This window comes from Dermacentor albipictus, chromosome 1 (genome assembly GCF_038994185.2).
Source record: "Dermacentor albipictus isolate Rhodes 1998 colony chromosome 1, USDA_Dalb.pri_finalv2, whole genome shotgun sequence".
Classification (NCBI taxonomy): domain Eukaryota; kingdom Metazoa; phylum Arthropoda; class Arachnida; order Ixodida; family Ixodidae; genus Dermacentor; species Dermacentor albipictus.
The window spans coordinates 524,404,247-524,423,440 of record NC_091821.1 but is presented as its reverse complement, the minus strand read 5'-3'; the positions used below and the strand labels follow the sequence as shown (position 1 = coordinate 524,423,440).

The 19,194-nt window shown below is 51.2% G+C and overlaps 1 protein-coding gene across 6 annotated transcripts in view; it reads left to right on the top strand.

Annotated features, from left to right (window-relative positions):
• The window catches only part of LOC135908158 (cholinesterase-like), an 828,064-nt gene that overhangs the window by 460,034 nt on the left and 348,836 nt on the right, over nt 1-19,194 (top strand). For 2 of the 6 annotated variants that reach the window (XR_011511619.1, XR_011511618.1), the window contains one exon: nt 14,508-14,657. The exons of the other annotated variants lie outside the window; for them this stretch is intronic. The gene's annotated coding sequence lies outside the window, so the exon portion shown is untranslated. The remainder of the gene's footprint in view (nt 1-14,507; nt 14,658-19,194) is intronic. 6 annotated transcript variants of the gene reach the window in all.

The following is a 19,194-nucleotide window of genomic DNA, read 5'->3' as shown; positions in this document are numbered from 1 at the left end:
ACGCTCGACGCCATGTTGCCGCATATCACTGACGAAGAAAATCTTGACGTCGCTACCTATCTCCAGCGCGCCGAAGAAGCCCGACAACTCGCCCGCCTACGGATCAAAAACCAGCAGCGTACCGACAGCCGACACTACAATCTCCGACGGCACTTCGCTATATCTGTAGCGGCTGTGCAGCCGCTACAGATATCTTTCAGTATTTTTACATACGGCTCATCAACGCCATGATTCCGCAATGCCTCCATTACTTCTGAGGTTTCGACTAAATCAAGCGCTTTCTCCTAATCATTAAAAGATATATGCAAAGGTTGGTTATATTCCGCACATTTTTCTATCACCAGATTGATAGTGTGAATATGGTTAAGTGTTGAGTAGCCTTTACGGAATCCTGCCTGGTCCTTTGGTTGACGGAAGTCTAAAGAGTTCTGGATTCTATTTGCAGTTACCTTAGTAAATACTTCGTGGGCAATGGACAGTAAGCTGATCGGTCTATAATTTTTCAAGTCTTTGGCGTCCCCTTTCTTATGGATTAGGATTATATTAGCGTTTTTCCAAGATTAGAGTACGCTCGAAGTCACGAGGGATTGCGTATACAGGGTGGCCAGTTTTTCTAGAACAATCTGCCCACCAACCTTCAACAAATCTGCTGTTACCTGATCCTTCCCAGCTGCCTTCCCCCTTTGCATAGCTCCCAAGGCTTTCTTTACTTCTTCCTGCGTTACCCGTGGGATTTCGAATTCCTCTAGACTATTCTCTCTTCCATTATCGTCGTGGGTGCCGCTGGTACTGTATAAATCTCTATAGAACTCCTCAGCCACTTGAACTATCTCACCCATATTAGTAATGATATTGCCGGCTTTGTCTCTTAACGCATACATCTCATTCTTACCAATTCCTTGTTTCTTCTTCACTGCTTTTAGGCTGCCTCCGTTCTTGAGAGCATGTTCAATTCTATCCATATTATACTTCCTTATGTCAGCTGTTTTACGCTTGTTGATTAACTTCGAAAGTTCAGGCAGTTCTATTCTAGCTGTAGGGTTAGAGGCTTTCATACATTGGAGTTTCTTGATCGGATCTCGTCAAGAAAGCTATACTGCTGTGTATATCGGTAATTACAAGCATGTAAATTACAGAAGTCGCAGTTAAATGCGTAGCGAAGAACAGTCGCGGACAGAATAAAATAGACCACGGCGAAGGCGGCCGGAGCGGCTGCGATGCCGCACCCCGGCGCTGCTATCTAAAGCCCCTTGATAATTGGAATGTAGCGGCACTCTCCTCCTCACAGCGCTTTCCTCCTCGTTTCTCCTCGCCCGGCGGCTGCGCACGGCGCGCTATTCCTCCTGGGCTCCAGCGGACGGGCCGCAGGATTCCATGGAGGTGTGTTATTTTGGGCCAGTTGCGCGCCCCAGTGGGGTTGAAAATTTTCAGAAATGCTAATAACAGCATTGATAATTCTGGAGGCAACGTTTATGAGGAGGTTGTTTTTTTCTTAAAGCTGTACGAACTGGGTATACTGATTTAAAGGGAGCTTTGAGGCGATCGTTCTATACTCCAGACAATTTTTCTGCCACATGATCAGATGCTCTACTTCGTGCGCCTGGTCTAGTATTGCTTGTGACACATCCCTTTGTGTGTGGCTTTTTAAGCGAAAGCCTTAGACCTCTGTTTCAAGGTCCCCGTTGTGAGCTACAGAAAATATTACGTGACCGAAGGAAGGCGGGAAGCGAACCAAAGCATGTGCAGCCGCGTATAAGAGATGAATTATGATTACCAAAGTAATGATTGATTAGTGATTGGATTGTTGTTCATGCACCCTAATCCACCCCAATCGGTCTTAATACCCTTTCATCAACACTACACCTTAATCCACCATAACCCGCCTTAATCCTCCTCCACGCACCTTAATCTTTATTCATGCATCTTAATCCTTCGTAATGCACTCTAATCCACCTCAATCTTCTTTATTACACTCCAATCAACCTTAATCCTCCCTAATCAACCTTATGTCAACCACTAATTATTCATTAATTACCTTAGGTAATCATTCTCTTATACAGGTTGGACATGCTTTGGGTCCCCTCTGGCCTTCCTTGGGTCACGTGATACTTCCAGTTTACAACGCCACCTTGAAAGAAAGATCTAAAGGCTTTCGCCTTAAAACTTAAAAAAGCTCAATTTTGACTAGTTAACGCTCATCACCTACAATACTACGGGGATACTTGCCAATAATTTTTTCAGGGCGCAAAGCAGCATCAATAACACTGCGCTTCCGACTGAATAACAACAGTTAGCGACGTGCGAAGGGATGCAGCCGCCCCAGAATATTAAGCACACTGAGGACAACCGCAACGAAAACGCTGGTGAGCAGGCCGCAAGAATGAAAAAAAAATGCAGCATTACAGGATGCTTTGCTACGAGCTATAAGAAAGACTCCTCAGCTCGCAAAACACGCTTTTCGTTGTCAGAACAAAGTTGCTTCGGCTAATTTCATGCAGCCACTGCTTCCTACGCAAGCCGTTACGCTTTCGTTGTGGCATCATAAAAAGGCATAACCATCTTCAGGCTTCTTACTGCAGGTATATGGGCAACCGCCTGGCAAAGTGCTAGCACGTGCACATAGACCATAAACACTGCGCACAACGTTCGCTACGCCGAGCTAAAGCACCGAGCCAGCCGTGCTCAGGAGGAAAATGGCGCGAACGAAAAAGAAAAACACAAGCAAAACTGAAGATCCGCCCGTTTCCAAGGGCAACGGCAGGGAGACCAATCGTCGTGCAGAAAAACGGGGGCAAAACTGGTTGCCGCGGGGGAACGCGCAAGGGGCGAGGAGGAGGCAAGGAGGTCGCGCGGTGCCGGCAGAGTTCAAAGAGTGTCGCTACTTTCAAATTATCAAGGGACTTTACTGCTATCGCGCTTCGCGGACTCAGGACGAGAGTGCCTCGAGTGACGTCAATCTTCTCCCCCGTACCCTCGCTCTCGCGCTGGTGCTTGTCATGCTTGATACCTTTCTAGTGCGCCGTCCGGCTGCTCGGCTGTTGACGGTCGGGACGAAGGGGCGCGTGAATCGCCAGTTGTTCAGCGCTTTGCGCTTTCGCGCAGTAGCGGACGGCCGCATCTCGTCAAAGCGCCACGCTTTGAAAGAACCAGAACCCGATTGTGTTTTTGTCGGCGATTTGCAGTCGCGGAAACATTTACATGAAGCACGGCTTCGGTTAAAAAATGCGGACCAGTGCCAACTTGTGCAAAACGAGGCTGGTGTCTAGAGGTCTTCCCTCACATGCACGTCCCTTTTAGCCCGCAGCCTCTCAAAACGTTTAGCATCGCCTTAAAGGTCTTCAATAGTAGGCAGCAGCGCGAGATGACGCCGCTGTATCCGCAACGTCTGATACACTTCCGGAATGGGTTGTCGGGGCTGCGATATTTATCTGCGCCCAGCTCACGCTGCAGCTGAGGGCTGTCACCTTAAAGCCGCAGGCCTTATACATTATTATTTTTCTTTCCGTCATGTGACCACGATACTGCGTAGGCAAAGGATCGCTGCGCTGTCTCGTCTGCTAGACACAGAATTATCCGTGCGCGACGGGTTGTCGATACATACGCGGCATCGTAGTCACACGACAAAAAAAAGATGTATAGGGCCTGCGGATTTAAGGTGGCAGCCGTTAGCTGCAGCGTAAGCTAGATGATGAGAACTACCGCACTCCCCACAACCCCTTCCGGCAACGCATCAGACGTTGCGGCTATAGCAGCGTCATCTCGCGCTGCTCCCTACGCTTAAAGACCGCTAAGCCGATTCTAAAAGTTTTAAGCGGCTACGAGCTCAAAGGGACGCGCATGCGAGGGAAGACGTCTCGACACTAGGCGCCTTTTTCACTAGTTGGCACTGGTCCGCGTTTTTTAACCGCAGCCGTGCTTCATTTTATTCTGTCCGTGGCTGCAAATCTCCGACAAAAACAAAAAATCGTGCTCTGGTTCCTTGACAGCGCGGTGGTTTGATGACCTGCGGCCGTCCGCCACTACGCGATAGCGCAAAGTGCTGAGTTACTGGCGATTCAGGCGCCCCTTCATCCCGACCATCAGCAGAAGAGCAGCCGAACGGCACACTAAAAATGTTTCAAGCAGGAGAAGCACCAGCGCGAGAGCGAGGGGGCGGAGAAGTTTGACCACAGAACACCTATACAAACTTAGAGAAGGAAAACTGTGCCTTCCACAGTGCTACGGAAATAAGCGTAGCGGTGGCGTCGTGAACTAACGTATGCGACCACAGGTGGCGCTGTACAACAGGAAACGGAAACGGGGTTTTGCACAGTACGGCCGCTTTTCCAGGTGTTCTGTGGCATTACTGGGTTTCTGGCTGCTGCGCCTCGATCGTGCTCCCGCCAGTTTAGTTGCTGTGTAGCAAACGTAGCGCCTACATATCCAGAGTGTGCCTTAACTCGATATGACTCAGCGCTACACGTATTCTGCTGAGCCTCGATCGTGCCCCCGCCAGTTAGGCTGCTGTGTGGCAAACGTAGCGCCTACATATATATGTAGGTGCTACGTTTGCCACACAGCAACCAGCAGCAACAACCACAGCAACGCCGTTTGGAAAGCATGCTATCTAACGCTGCGAGAAGCTCCTTTTACAAGCACGCATCCTTGAAACGAAGGCTACCATAAAGCGCTTGGAGAACGATGTGTTCTTTTGCCAACGCATGCTTGAGCGCTCCGTTCCCACGGAATTCCGCGAGATTTTACTCTACTCTAACGGAGCAGCTACGGCGACTCGACAGAAAAGAGAAAGGTGCCAGGAAAAGAAGTTTTCGTCTCTGCTGGACGAAAGTCCGGCCCCTGACAACCAAGCTGGTGTTTGCAACTTGTCATACGACCTTGATACCGCAGAGCTTCATCTACTAAACCGCGACCTGAATTTCAACATTGGTACCACGCCAAGTATACGAAAAATGGCTTGTGCAGTTGAGGAGGCAGTGCGCCATGTCGAGCCGTCTCTGCAGAATGAAGCAAGTACCCGCGCTGTTGGGGCTCTTTCAAAGCTTCGTAATGCTAGGACCTCAAGTATCAGCCACCTCGATAAGGTAGCCCTAAAAAGACTGCAAAATAACAAAGCCATTGCCATCTTGCCTGCGGACAAAGGGAATGCCGCGGTTGTCATGAATCGGGATGACTACGTTTCAATGATGACGGAACATCTCCAGGACCTGACCACATATTCAAAATCAACCGGGACCCCACAAAAAAGACTGAGTCAGAACTTCAGAAGCTACTGACTGACATTTTCAAGATAGTGCCTCCCGAAAAGAAGCATCTGTATAACCAGCTGCTGTGCCACAACGGCTCAGCTCCAGCAATATACGGCCTGCCTAAGGTTCACAAACCTAATGTCCCGCTGCGGCCAATAGTAGACTACACCCGCTCTCCGTTGCACCGTCTCTCTGCCTATCTTCATGGTGTGCTCCGACCCCTCGTTGGACGAACGCCGACATACGTAAAGGACTCCGCTGATTTTGTCGACAAGGTCAGGAACGTGACTTTAGGGAGCGAAGACGTCATGGTTTCCTTTGACGTCAAGTCTATGTTCACACGCATACCTGTGGCTTATGCTGTTGACTGCTGCCCAACAGCATTACAAAACGACACATCTCTGCCTTTGCGCACCCCATTCGAAGTCGACGACGTGTGCCGCCTCTTGGATATTTGCTTACGCAACACATATTTTTCATTTAATGGTTCATTCTACAGGCAGGTCTTTGGAACGGCAATGGGAGCATCGGTGTCAGTGCCATGTGCCAACATTGCTTTGGAGGCCCTCGAAGACAGAGCCCTCACGACGTTTCAGCCCACCCCAAAATTGTTCCTGCGGTATGTCGACGACTGTTTTTCTATTATCCGCCGCGAAGACGTCGTACCTTTTCTGCAGCACCTGAACTCTTTCCAAAGCACAATAGAATTCACCGTTGAAGAAGAAGTTAATGGTTGCTTGGCCTTCCTTGACGTTGAAGTCATGCGTACTGCATTCGGCCTTTCCACGAGTGTTTACCGAAAGCCTACACACACAGGGAAATATCTCCACTTTGATTCGGCCCATCCCCTTGGACAAAAACGATCTGTTGCCTCCACATTGTTCACCCGTGCATTCCGATTATGCTCGACTACTGACGCACGCAGAGCTGAGTTGAAGAGAGTGACGCAGGATTTGGTCAGCAATGGCTACCCTGGCCATATTATAAAGACTGAATAAAAGCAGGCGTCATCTACAAAATTCCTTGCCAGGACTGCCATGCGTGCTACGTAGGCGAGACGGGGAACTTTAAAAGAAGGCTACAGCAGCATCGCAATGATGTAGCCAAAGGACACACGGTCTCCAGCGCCCTGGCAGAGCACCATGAAAAGACTGGGCACAGTATTAACTGGAATTCGGCTTCTATCATCGAAAGAGAAAAAAAATTATCATCCCGATTGCTCCTTGAATCATTCTGCATACAATCTACTACTAACAAGATAAACCGGACACGGGGACCCCTCCCTGAGTTGTTTTCAAGCGCATTACGTCTTCCGACGCATATATAATAAAGACCACCATGCATTCGCTCATTGTGAACAAGGCACCCGTATTGGGCGCCGAAACGACAATCCGTGTTTTGTAATTTTTTCAGTTGGCGAGTGTACGTTTATTCAGCCATTGAGGTACTCTCGTCGCGAGCGAGCGAAGCGTGATAGGAGTGCCATGGTGCAGCCCCGCAGCCGCTCCGACCGCCTTCGCCGTGATCCATTTTATTATGTCCGCGACTGTACGTTTCCGCTACATTTCTTCTGCGCTTTCCGCACACGCAGAGCCATCTTGCGGCAAACACGAACACCCCCTCCTTTCAATGTACGGCGCTGCCCCGATAGGTGGCGCGCCACGCACGCATTGGGTAGCAATGGGGCTGTGCGGGGACCGGTGCGAGGCGCGTCGCGGCCCCGACTCCCTCTCCCCTGACGACGCTTCGCCGTGCTCTTTCATGGGCTGCAGAATCAAGTGTTCTTCATTTCTTTAGACCACTATCTATCTATCTCTCTGCCCGTGCCGATCAAGACGTTTGGCTGGCGTAGATCATTTCCCACTCCTAGAAACCAAGTTCTTTGGCTCGTTCCGCTTGCTCAGGCGCACGTTTCGTTGCCGCGCCGAACGGTGCGTTGCTCGACGCTCACCGCGTGATTGGTGGGTGCAAGGTGCGATGCGGGGCGCCCCGTAAGTGATCGCTGTGCCCTAGCGCATTGTCTTGCACCCCTTGGCGGTCGACAGGAACGCTGTCGCGTTCCACTCTTGAGGGCGGAGCTTAAGCGTCCTCCAATTGTTTTTTTACTAACGCCACTTGAGACGCCCAAGGGCTCTTCGACGACTCAATAACGTCTTCTTCAAGCATTCTTTTACTTGAATTTCTATGGCTTCGCATTCCTGTGGGGTCACTTGGTACAGGTTCTGCCATATTGGCCTGGCTCTATCATCAGTGATAATTCGATGTTTAGTCATCTGCGTTCCAGATCTATCTATCTATCGATAGATAGATCTGGAAGCACGGAAGCAGGCTGGTGGAACCACCTTGTTCTACAGTGAAACAGTCTGTGCCGTGACTAAACTCTTCGACGTATGCGAGTGTCATACCTCTTGTAAGATGCCGGCGCTCATGGCTAAAATTTGTCACGAGAACTTCTGTGTGACCACAGTTGATGTTGACGACGCCTCTGACAATGGATATACCATGGCCGAATAGCGGCGCCGAAATTCGTTAGGCGACAGCGTCGGAGTTGCTTCGTATGTTGCATGTCGCCGACAGAAGGAAGCATGAGCGCGGTCGTGTAGTCATGTCGTCATCGGCGACGCGTAAATGTCCACATCGCTGCTCTGTACAGAGTACAACTGAACCTAGGCCCATCCTAAACGTGACCGACCTGTTTGGAATGTCTATAACGGTGCCCTATTCATGCAGAAAACTCATTCCCAAGATCAGGTGTTTGCAGCACTCCGACAAAACGACAAAAGTAGCAACGAAGGCCCAGGCACCGATATTATTTCTACCGGTAACTTTGCCTTGTGGGCGTCATCAATTGCCCTCCTACAGTTCTTATATGGAAATCCGTCCCCGAAGTCTTGACTTTCGTAAAGCAATCGGCGAGTTCTTGGCTTATTGAAGAGAAGTCCGCGCCAGTATCTACCGGTGCTGTCACTGGCCGTCCGTTTATGTAAACGGCGAGGTCGGCGCTAACAATTTCCATTGGAGTCGGCAGCGTCCTATTGTCCGGTCGTACTGATGGGCGTTGGGGGTGTTGTACCATCTCGACGGGCGGCAGCCTTCCCCCCAGAGGTCGCCGCTTTTAGTTTCCCCGACGAGGACTAGGGGACCGGCCCCGGACTGCATCGGTGTAACTGGGACGGTGCGGTAAAGTGCTCGGTGTATGTGACGGAGAGTGGGGTCTACGTTACGGTGGAGTGAATGGCTGTGCTGGCGTGAATGCGCTTGTGCCGCATCGGTTGTCCAAACGAGCGCGAAGGAAGGTCTGGTATCAAGAATCACGATACGGGCAAAAACGGTAAATATAGCCGGCTTCCCCGCAATGCGGATGTCCGTCGACGGAGCGCCACAAGTCCATCTTGCGGACAAGTGATGGACTGATGGGCCACTCTTGCGACCAAGTTGGTGTAGTCGGTGCAGGGAAGTAGGATGTCGTTCCCACGGGCGTATAAGGCTGCGGGGTTCGCAACGCCGGCGGGTGGTACGGATGGGTTAATGACTGCTTGTAAGGACGAGGCAGGGGTGACGAGCTGTGCGGCGCTGGGGTTGGATGACGCAGGTCGGACGCGTAGTTTATAGACCGCTCGTCTGGTAGCGATTCAGGCAAAGAAATCGCTTGCCTGATTTCCTGCCGTACTTCCTCCTTGACAGAAGCCACCACAGGTTCTTACTGAGTCACCACAAGGTTGCGAAGATCCTCCCCAGCGACCTCACGGTTGATCTCACGTAGGGAACACTCACTACCGGCAAATAGTGCAGCGGCGCTGATTGAGGCATTTCTCGGTCGTTCGTATTGGCGGCGCCATTGTTGACGTGTTTGTAGTAGCCTCGAACTTCACAACAGCTGTAGGCGGGTTCCGGAGAAAACCAGCGAACAGTTGCTCCTTGACGCTTCGCATCAAATGTCGGATTTTCTTGTTTCCGGCATCGCGTGGTCAGCTTGGCAAAAGAGGCGGGTCAAGTCCTCCGTAAACATGGCAACGCTCTCATTCGGTTTTTGAATACGCCAATCGATGAGTTGCTGAGCCGAATGGTGACGATCGTTGTTAACGAAAGTATCTAAAAGTTGCTGCCGAAATTCATTCCAGGAAGACCGTGTGCCCTCCCAGTTCCCGTATCATGTACGAACACTGTCCGCCAGGGCGAAATACACGTGCGAAAGTTTCTGTTCCGAGGTCCAACGATTCGCCTTGGTGACTCTCTCATAATGTTCGAGCCAATCCTCGACGTCCTCAAAAACGTCACCGTCGAAGGTCTCGGGAATACGAGGGTGCCTAAAGGCTACCTGTGAGGCGCCTGCTGTTGCCATTTCTTCAGACGGAGGACTCCTTGGCTGGGGGAATTCCAAGGGAATTACCTCAGGGCTAAGACCTCGCTGTCAATGACTGTAGCAATGGATGGGAGTATCCATGGCCGGAATTTGTTGCGGGTTCGGACTGGAAATACTGTTCCACAGTGGAGTTCCGAGCATCAAGTGCTCAAGACCAGTACCTCCACCAGTGTCACGACCTCAATAAAGCAGGACGCAGGACCCGGATGCGAGAAACAAAAACTAGTTCTGTATTCGGACACCACAAGAGCCGATGCGCGAACTTCGCCTTTTTTCAAAGAAAGCGTGGTCACTGCTCGTGCACCTCAATTCGTTTTCTTCTGTTCTCGTGCGAGCGCTTAGTCATGACAATATTTGGACTCTCCAGCTGGGAGCACAGTGCCCGTGAGGAGAAGGGCAAAGAGTGTTTGCTTTGAAATTTAAGCTGCTGCCGTACTGCGCACAGATGTAATACTTAGCTGATACGATATTAGCACACAGTGCGTGAGCTACGCTTGTCAGCTCAAAATGGTCAGACCTGGTGAGGGGCCCTCTAAAGCGACACTAAAGGCAAATACTAAGTTTATTTGGACTGTTTAAATACCATTCCAGAAACCTCGCGACGCTTCTTTCGGGCTACGAAAATACATTGTTTACAAGAAAATTGCATCGAAAGGGTCGGAATACCTTTTTCAAAATTTTAATTTCCCGCCACTCACCCAGGGCTTGGTGGCGTTACAAACGCCATCACCTACCTTTGCTGCCGTCAGTGAGTAAAACGGCGCCCGACGGATGGCGGTACCGAGCCAAGACAGAGCTGTACATTCGCTGCCGAAGCTGCTTTTTGGTCAAGGGCGTATGCCATTCGGGCATCCCGCAACATCACGTGGAAGTTGAATTCTCTGCTGCTTGCAATGTGTGCGTGTTTTGCGAATAAATGAATGAATAAAATTTTATTTGAAACGGCTCTTCGTCCGTGCCATCCGTCGCTTCGTTGCCGTGTGATCATGCAGTAGCGCCCGGAGCGGGGCACGTCCAGGTGGCGCCCTGGACGTGCCTTATGTGTTGCACAAGGAACGACCAAAATTCGGCTCGGTGAGGTTCAGGCGGAGTGGTCCAGCTCTCCCAACAGCAAGGAATAGATGGGCCCAAGGAAGAGGTGGGGAGATAGTGAGGCGAGGACTGTGCACGGGGGCAGGACATGTACGTGTGGCGGACGTCGGAATAGCCGCCGCACACCGGACATGCCGGGTGGCCGCGGCGTTGTTCAATAATGTGTTGCATGGCGTCATTCACCGAGTTTAAGCCTGACGAATTCGGGAGCCGTCGGGGGGGGGGGGGTGAAGGAGGGATCGGGGGCCGGAAGGGTACATGCAGACGAGCGCAGTTCGCGCACCTTAGCGCGGCTTTGTTTGCGGTATTCAGCGTGGTGCATTCTGGCGCAATAGGTGTCAGGCCATGAAATAGGAGCGCTCGGTATTTTAGACTCGCGAGCGAAGGAGTGAGCACGCTCATATCCCGGTATCCCGTGATGGCCTGGCATCCACTCCAAGAGGGCGTGAAGTGAGGGATGCTGTTGCATGTGTAGCGCCAGGGATGCCTCAATATGACAGGGAAGTAGGTTGTTTGCGAAAGAACGAAGGGCTTCCTGGCTGTCTGAGGGAACGGTTATGGTTGGCGTGGAGTGAGGGGGAATAGTAATGGCTTCCGATATGGCAAGGATCTCGGCGTTGGTTGGAGGCGGTACTCCGCTATGCCAACGAGTGATGTCACCCTGAGGGCCGATGACTGCCGTCTTGGAGGCGGTCGGTGAGATGGTGGCGTCAACATAGTAGGTGTCATGCGCTGGGTCAGTTAGATGGGTCGCCCGCGCCTGTCGTCTGCCTGCGATGCGTTTGCAGTGCATATTCCGGGGTATCGGTCGGACTTCGATTCGAGGGATTAGATATCGATGGTGGAGGGTCGATGGTAAGAGGTGGAAGGGGTGAAGTGTCGTGTCCCAACATTCGCAGGATGGCGCGTCCCTGGGACGAGGTGCTCAGACGGAGATACTGAGATTCCCTGTGGGTTCGGACCTTAATGTGCAAGGTGTTTTGCAGGGTTGCGCGTTCAACATCGATGCTATGGGCGTACCTGGGAACATCCATTTCAATGCGGTGACATGTTCGCAAAGAAGCCTCGAGTCATTTGTTCTGGGTGCGTGTAGGTGCAACGTATGGCAGGCCATAGAGGATTCGGGAGTAGATTGCTGCCTCGGCAATTTTACGGAGCTCGTGTTCAACCAGGCCTGTGTGGCGCTTGCTTACGCGTGTCATCATCTGTATGACCTGACTTGCCTGATGGAGAATGCGCCGTAGCCAATCCGCACTACCTCCATTCTCTTGCCACAGAAATCCGAGGATGCGGACGAATTTCCTCACGGGATAGGTTCGCCGGTCATCGTCAAGGTGATGTGGGCGCATTCAACAGCTCCTTTGCGCGTAGAGAAATTCAGTACGACGACGTACTCAAATTTTTCTGGGGAGCATGTGAGGCCTAGCTGGTGTATGTAGGTGTCGACGATGTCTAAGCCGGTTTGAAGTGTGGCTTCCTGCTCTCCTGGGTTTCCGGTGGCACACCAAAGTGCGATGTCGTCAGTGTATATTGCATGGCGTAATCCTGTAACGAGGTTGAGCTTTGCGGGGAGGTCCTTCATCGCCAAGTTGAAGAGAGTCGGTGACAGAATGGAACCTTGTGGCTTTCCTCAGTTTTTAGGGAAGTGCATGGATGGTTGGGTGTCCGGACCCTAGAAGCGCACTTGCCAACCACTGAGGAAGCCGCAGGCGTAGCGAACTATGCGTTATCCATGTTTAGTGGCTGTTAGGTTGTCAATGATGGCTTAGTGCAGGACATTATCGAAGGCACGTTTGATATCCAAGCCTACAATTGACCGGAGTTCTGCCGAGCTAGGGTGATCATAGACATCTGCGGTAATTTGCAGGGCCACGTCTTGGGCGCATGCGTGACTGCGGAAGCCGATGACTGTGTCTGGGAAATGGTCCTTGTTCTCAAGGTTCCATTCTAGTCTCGTCAGGGCAATCTTTTCCATCAGTTTTCTCACGCACGATGTGAGGGATATCGGTCGAAGGTTTTTAAGCGTGTTGGAAGGCTTGCCAGGTTTGAGGAGGAAAATAACTAAAGCTTACTTCCATGACTCGGGAATGTTCCCCGTCTCGCATGCATGGTTAATGAGGTGTAGAAGGTGCTTCTGGTGTTTTTAAGGCAAGTTGCGGAGCATGGTATATGTTATCTGATCTGGACCCGGAGTTGTATTGCGTCGGAGCTGCATGAGTGCTGACCGCAGCTTCTGGAGTGTAAATGCGAAGTCAATCCCTTCTGGCTTGGTTGGTGTATGGACCGGGTCCCGATTGAACAAACCAACAGCACGCGTGTCAAGACAACAGTGAACCCTTATGTTTATTGGGCTGGGCATTTTATACCAGAGCGAGGGAAAGGGGGTAGTGGAAATAGAGGGCAAGGAAAGGCAGGTGTCGTTCCAGCGTGCCAAGATACCTTGTGCTCGTTGAACTGATACGATACATCTTCCCCTTCAACGCTGTTGGTTTGTCTGCTGGGAGGTTTGATCGTATCGCAGACGTTCAGGAGGACGGGTGTGACGCAGCGACCTTCGTTGTGGCAGAACTTGTTGCGAAGGTGGCTGCGTACAACTAACTTGTTGCGAAGGTGGCTGCGTACAACTAACTTGTTGCGAAGGCGGCTGCGTACAACTAACTTGTTGAGAAGGCGGCTGCGTACACGTTGCCACTGGCGCACTTGAATCGGATGTGCGAGATTCTAGAGAAGCCGGAACCTGGCCTTCATGGCAATACTCTTCGTCTGTAGTGTCCTCAAAAGGTTCGTTCGTTGCCAAGAGGTGCTGTCGATTACGGCGTAAGGTGTTATGGTCCTGCGTTTCCACATAGAAGGAACGTGGTCCGACTGATCTAAGCACTTTGGCTTTTCATGCCCATGCCGTCCCCTTTATGCCAATGACGTCGTTGCTCTTGAGGCCAGGAAGTACGCGCCTGTTGTGCTTGCCCTGCTTGTGCTTTTTGACTCGCGTGGCAGCAAGGGGTCTGAAGTCCGGTATTGGTGTGCGCAGAGGTCTTCCTTGCAACAGCTCCCCTGGTGAGCGGCCATCCTCCAGTGGATTTGCTCTGCAATTCAGGATGCCAAGCCAAAAGTTTCATTCGCATCCTTAGTCTTTTCAAGAATGCGCTTTATTTGTACACCTTTCTCGGCAAGACCGTTTGAGTGAGGGTACTTGGGCTGGATGTGACATGTTTTAAATCGTACTGCTGAGCAAATAGCGCAAATTCATTTCTGGCAAACTGTGGGCCATTATCTGTGCAAAGGTCGGTCGGTATACCATGACGAGAAAAGTTGGCCCCCAATTTTCGCATCACAGAACTGGCTGTGGTATTAGGCAATAGTTCCACGTCAGGAAAGTTCGACGTTGAGTCATAGGTGCACAGGTAATGTTCGCCGCCGTACTGAAACAAATCAACACCGACACGGTACCAGGCTTGTGTGGTTGTTGGGCACAAGATGCGTGGTTCTAATTGCTGTTTATACGCATAAGTCTGGCACACTGTACATTTGTGGATTAGCATTTTAATGATAGCGTTTAGATTTGCCCAGTATACTAACTCTTGCTCGGGCTTTGCATTTTCCAATGCCGGGATACCCTGCATGAATGCGCTTTAATATTTCCAAGCGCATGCTACTTTGGACTATCACCTTCGTTCCTTTCAAAAGGATTCCTTTTACTACAGAGAGCTCATAAGCAACGGGCTTTAGCGGACCTTCCACAGCACACCCCTGCCCAAACTTTTGAAGTACCTGGTTGAGATATAAGTCACGCTCGGTTGCACTTGCAGGCCTTTGAACGGTTCTTACAATTACGAGTGGCGATACTATGGTGACTCCGTGAACTTCGACGTCACTTGTGGGCGAGGCTGTGTCATCTTGAGGAGCAGGTGCCCGGGAAAGCATGTCTGCCGCCACCATCTGCTTTCCGGGAACAAAAGGTAAGGTGTAATTATATTTCAACAACTGCAGAAAGAAACGTTGTACTCTCGGCGGCATATCAGCGGTGGCTTTTTTTGTATGTCAATTATGGGCGATGGTCGCTCTCAAGAATGAACGGGTGACCGCACACAAAGTGATAAAACTTTTCACATCCGAAAACCAACGCCAGAGATTCCTTTTCGATTAGCAATAGCGTTGCTCCGATTCGCTCAGAGCTCTTAAAGCGTAAGCCACAGGCCTCCAGCTACTTCCGTGACGTTGCATCAGTGCCGAGCCGACGCCGTACTGAGAGGCGTCTGATGTTATCTTTGTTTCTCAGCCGGGCTCAAAAATTGCTAGAAGTGGCGATTTACTGAGCTCTTTGCATATAGCCTCCCACTCACTTTCATGATTAGGCCTCCAGTCAAACACAACGTCGTTTTTTAGCAATGGACGCAGAATGGAAGTGCGCTGAGAGAGCGACGGCACATATTTGCCAAAGTAGTTGACAACGCCCAAGAGCATTTGTACCGCTAGCTTGTTCTGTGGTGCGGGCATCTTCAGCAGAGCTTCGACCAAAGCAGCGTCAGGACGTATGCTCCTGTTGCTGATAATGTCACCAAGAGATAAGACTTCCTCAACACCGAACAGGCATTTTGATGCAATAAATGTCAGCCCCGCTTTTGCTGCTGCTCGTGACGCGTTTCACAGCCTGTCATCGTGTTCTTCTCTGGTAGCGCCCCAAGGGAGCACATCATCCACATATACACGCACACCTGGCAGGCCATCGAATATTTTATTGAGCGCCTTCTGAAACACTTCGCTTGCCAATGAAATGCCAAAAGGCAGTCGAAGAAGCCGATAACGGCCAAATGAAGTTGCAAACGTGCATATTTTGGAAGACTGCTCATCCAGAGGGATCTGATGAAACCCGGCGTTAACGTCAAGGCGAGAAAACATATTCGTGCCTGCAAGCTCCGCTTCTATGTCTTCTCTGCGGGGCATCTGATAATGCTCCCTCTTAAGGGATTCATTAATTTTTCTTGGGTCCATGCATACCCGCAGCTTGTTGTCGTCTTTAAGCACGATGACCAGTGGGCTTACCCCATCTGTCGGGCTGCTGACTTTTTGAATGATGCCCTCCGCTTCCATTCGTTGTAGTTCCACACGCAGAGGTCTCGGAGCGCCAAAGGCATTCGTCTGGCTTTCTGAATGACGGGCACAGCATCCTCGCGAAGGGTGATCCTGTACTAGCGCTGTACACGGCCTGTTTCCTTAAAGAGCTGCGGAAATCCCTCGACGAGCGCTGAGCTGCTGCTCGTTGTTACCGCATCAACATTCCGCTTGATAAGCCACACGTCCTCTGAGGCTTTTAGACCAAGGAGGGTGCTGTGGTCTTTCTTAACAACGAAAAAGTCAGTGTATATCTTACGGTCACCAATCGTAACCTGCGTCGAAAACCTGCCGAGCTGTTTGATGACGTTGCCGCTATACGACCGTAGAACTGCGTGGCTTGTGTTCAGCGAACCGGCTTTCAATTTTCGAAAAAACGACAGAGGTATAAGATTTGCTTGAGACCCTGTGCCGATCTTGAAGTTGATGTCCTTGCCTTCAATATTTGCTGTCATGATCCAGTCCCGGTCGCTGATAATATTACCGATGGCGACGTCCAACACATTGAAATCGTCGTTTTGGTCCTAGGTCTTAAAATCGTGCTGTACCTCACGGACGGTTCCTCATGTTTCGCAGCATAATGCGAAATGGTTACGCCCCTTGCACAAGTAGGATGTTTTCCCGTAGGCTGGACAGAGTCGTGCTGAGTGTGTTCGGCTGCAGCGGAAACATTTAAAGACTTGCCGTGGTCCTTGCGCAGCGCTTCGGCTCGATGATGCTGCCAGCACGTGAAGTTCCCCGTCTGTCTTCTGTCACAGCACGTTCTCGCGTGCTAACATTTCGCCGCCTTGCATATAGCAACAGCTTTATCCAGGGTAAGCAACTTGTCCATTAGCATCTTCTCTCGAAGCTTCTGGGAGTTATTGCCAAATACAATTTGGGCCCGCACCATCTCGTTCATCATCCTTCCGAAGTTGCAGAACTGTGCTTGTCTCTTGAGCGCGCGAAGGAAGTGTTCAAAAGGTTCAGCTTCGTTCTGGAGTCGAGAGCGGAAGACGTAACGCTCGTAAATTATGTTTTGTTGCTCGACGTAGTATTCCTCAAGTTTACCTATGACAGTCGCATAGTCTTGATTGTCCCCGTCTTCGCTGAACGTGAAGTTATTGTAAATTTCAAGGGCCTCCTCACCAGCCACGCTGAAGAAAAGTGCTGTCTTCGCTGCCTCTAACCTCGGTTTTTCGTGGCATTCCGTGGCTGCCAGAAAAAAAATCAAACTTTTGCCTGAACAGCTTCCACGTCCTTCCTCCGTTGGTCGCCAGGCCCAGAGGTTCCGGTGGCTTTACGTACTCCATGTCCTTGGTCTTCTGTTGCACTTCTGACACCATGTATCGACGGGGTCCCGGTCGAAGAAACCAACAGCAGGCGTGTCAAGACAACAGCGAACCCTTACGTTTATTGTGCTGGGCATTTCGTACCAGAGCGAGGGAAAGGGGGTAGTGGAAATAGAGGGCAAGGAAAGGCACGTGGCGTTCCAGCGTGCCAAGATAGCTCGTGTTCGTTGAACTGATACGATACAGTTGGTGATTGCGAAAAGGGTGCAAGTGGTGGTGGGTTGAACTCCGGATAAAATGTCTCTTGCAGTTCTTGGATAATTTTTCCTGTTGAGCGCCCGGTCTGCATTGGATATCGTTGGAGGGCGTAGCGAGGTTTGGCTTGGACCATGAGAGTGCAAAATATTTGCCATGCTATAGGTGTGTGAAGCTGGTCATTGAGGTCTTCACATGTTTTCACCACCGTTGAGATGCCAGTTGGTCAGCGTATTCCTGGCTCTCCTCAGTTATGTTGTGTATATGTTGGTGGAGGGTCCTATTATTTATTGCACGGCGCCACCAGCTCACGAGTCTGCGGCGTCGTTCCCGGAAGGTTAAGAGGTGAGTGTCGACCTGGGGTTGATCTTCTATGGCGGCAATGCGGGAAGCATGTTGGGACACAATCTGCTTTTTTTTGTTTTTATGAGGTTGTTATTCCATGATTGGGGGGCCCGAGCCACGCTGGTTTGCCGCGATCTCAGCGCAACGTATGTACACTATGTACATGAGGTCACGGCATCGCGACCTCAGCGGGGTTTGTAGGCTCTCTTCCCAAGCACGCACCTCCATTGCCGGACGCCAGGGCTGAGGCGGCTGCTTGTACCCGTCTTCTAACACCGGTGGGTGCCCGGCGGCGGGGTTCGATCGTCCCACCTCCCGCAGCCGATGCGGGCGTCCTAACCACTAGGCCACGGCTAGCCCACGAGAAAACTAACTTTTATTGGGCGAACCTGTGCCCACAAAAACAGGCTACACTTATAGCACAACGATAGCGGCGAACACGGTCGGCGATCGTCGGAAAAACTGATCAGCGGGTCAAGCGCGTCGGCTTTTATAGATCAGTCGTCGAATGTTCCAGATTACCTGATGGGACCCGCGTGTCTTCCACAAAGTTCTACACCATTCATGTCACGCGATGAAATCTGATAACACAAGGTTCGGCGACAACAGACACGCGGATAGAAGCATCGATAACTTTCCAGAAACTTCGGATACATGCAAGCGCGTCCCGCGCTGCGCGATAAGATTTGTTAGGCGGTGAAACCTGGTCGCCCGATAAATATAAATACACGTGTCAATACCCCCCTCTTAAAAAGCATCGTCCCGATGCTACAAAGAGAGCGAAACACAAAGGGACACTTAATAAACATAAGTAACAAACCAACGAAAAGAAATAAAGTCCAAAGGTCAGTTACGCGAAGTCCCAAAGTTCGTCAACGCTGGTGGTACGGCTTGAGCCGCACAACGTGGACAATTTCAGGTCGTGAGCGGCGCCGCTGTGACAGCGAAATGCCGTCTGGCACGACCTCGTAGTCCAGTGCACCAATACGTCGGATGATCTTGTACGGTCCAAAATAGCGACGCAAAAGCTTCTCGCTCAGTCCTCGTCGGCGTATAGGGGTCCATACCCAAACACGGTCGCCGGGCTGGTACTCGACGAAGCGTCGTCGGAGATTGTAGTGTCGGCTGTCGGTCCTCTGCTGGTTCTTGATTCGCAGGCGGGCGAGCTGTCGGGCTTCTTCGGCGCGCTGGAGATAGGTAGCGACGTCAAGATTCTCTTCGTCCGTTACGTGCGGCAGCATGGCGTCGAGCGTCGTCGCCGGGTTCCTGCCGTAAACCAACTTGAACGGCGTGATCTGTGTTGTTTCTTGCACCGCCGTGTTATAAGCGAATGTTACGTACGGCAGGACGGCATCCCAGGTCTTGTGTTCGACGTCGACGTACATCGCTAGCATGTCGGCGAGGGTCTTATTCAGCCGCTCCGTAAGACCATTCGTCTGCGGGTGGTAAGCCGTTGTCCTCCTGTGCCTTGTCTGACTGTATTTCAGAATGGCTTGGGTGAGCTCCGCTGTAA